Here is a 2125-nt window from a genome sequence, read left to right on the forward strand (position 1 = left end):
TTGTGTCTGTTTGTTGTCTCTGCTCATTGTCTGCTTGTCTTCCTTAGGAGGCACTAGGAATCAAACCAGGGACCTCCCATGTGGGAGGCAGATGCCCAAATGCTTGAGTCACATCTGTTCCCTGTTGGTTGTGTCTGCTCATTGAGTCTTGCTTGTTGCATCAATTCATCGTGTCAGATCATTGTGTCTGTTAGTCTTCTTTAGGAGGCAACAGGAACTGAACCCGGGACCTCCCATGTGGGAGGCAGGTGTCCAACTGCTTGAACCACATCCACTCTCCAATAATTATTTTTTAGGAGAGATCAGATATTGAACCTGGGAAGCAGGCACTCAACCACTTGAGCTTACATCCACTCCCTCTTTGCAAAATTCCTCCAAGATGGCTTCCTTGTCTGTCTGCTCATTATCTGCTCTTTGTCTCTGCTCATTTTGTCTGCTTGTCTTCTTTAGGGGGCACTGGGAACTGAACCCAGGACCTCCCGTGTGGGAGGTGGGTGCCCAACTGCTTAAGCTACATCTACACCCTCCTGGTGGATTTTTGTGAGTTTAAGTAAGAATTTGATTTCCTTAATATTTATAGTTCAGTTTAGGCTTTCTATTTCTTCCTGGTTTTAATTTTATTTTAGTTCACAACTTTATTCAACTTATTTTCATAGCATTTCCTTTTTTCCTTTTTAAAATCTATCCTATCTAAAAATTACATCTCCATTTTCATTCCAACTCTTGTTTTGTGGTTTTTCTCCTTTTTTCTCCATTAGTCTTAACTGAATTTTGTCTATGTGTCTCTTCCAAAAACCAGCTTTTCACTTTACTGATATTTTTTTTCTTCTATTTTTCATTAAATTATGAAATTTCCAGTTTCATTAAATTAATTAAATTTTCACTTGTTTCTGAATTTCAAGTTGGATGCTTAACTCATTAATTTTCAGTTTTATTCTTTTCTAATGTAAACATTTTTAAAAAAAGATTTATTTATTTATTTATTTTAACCCCCCCCCCCCCCCCCCCCCCGGTTGTCTGTTCTTGGTGTCTATTTGCTGCGTCTTGTTTCTTTGTCCGCTTCTGTTGTCGTCAGCGGCACGGGAAGTGTGGGCGGCGCCATTCCTGGGCAGGCTGCTCTTTCTTTTCACGCTGGGCGGCTCTCCTCACGGGCGCACTCCTTGCGCGTGGGGCTCCCCCACGCGGGGGACACCCTTGCGTGGCACAGCACTCCTTGCACATATCAGCACTGCGCATGGCCAGCTCCACACGGGTCAAGGAGGCCCGGGGTTTGAACCACGGACCTCCCATATGGTAGACGGACGCCCTAACCACTGGGCCAAAGTCCGTTTCCCTAATGTAAACATTTAAAAGGACAAAAGTTATCACTAAACCTGCTCTAATTGTACCATGTAAGTACAGATAAGGAAAAATCTACATCTGTTAAAGGAATGTATAGACATCATGTAAAAGACACTAAACTTGAAATATTTTCTAATTTCCATCATGATTTCTTCTTTGACCCATAAGTTATTTAGAAGTATAATTATATTTTTTGAAGTGTAAGTTTGGAAACATAAAAATGCTTTTAATTTTAGGAGAAAATGCCGAATGATCACCTCCAAACCAAACGGGGATAAGATAAATAACTCACCTGAGACAATGCCATTCTCTGTTGCTCTGCAGAAAATGGTAAAAATCTGTCAAGGAAGAGATGAGTGTAAAGTGAACATAAAAAACAACAACAACAATGACAACAACAAAAAACAGGAGCTACCGGATTCATGATGAAAGTGCCACATGAAGAAGCCCGTGTGTGGCCTCGCTGCTCCAGAAGAAGCACGGTGTAGTAGCTGCAGCCTGGGCACGTGTGACTCTGGGCTAAGGCCATCTGGAACTGGTCTGTGGGAGTTTATTACAAGTGGATGATGTAGATTCTTGGCTTGGGGTATCAATGGTCTTTTAATAATTTACTCTACCCTTCTGACCCAGCAAATTCTCATCACAGAAATTAATTATAGTAAAATAATCATGAATAAGGACAAGTATAAAGCTGTGAGAATGGTGAGTACTGTGTTCAGTATTCAGAATTAAGAAACAAACTCAATGTCCAAGAACAGAAATTTAGGTATAGCCCCCCCCCCAA

The sequence above is a fragment of the Dasypus novemcinctus genome, chromosome 23 (assembly GCF_030445035.2).
Source record: "Dasypus novemcinctus isolate mDasNov1 chromosome 23, mDasNov1.1.hap2, whole genome shotgun sequence".
In the NCBI taxonomy this organism is placed as follows: Eukaryota; Metazoa; Chordata; class Mammalia; order Cingulata; family Dasypodidae; genus Dasypus; species Dasypus novemcinctus.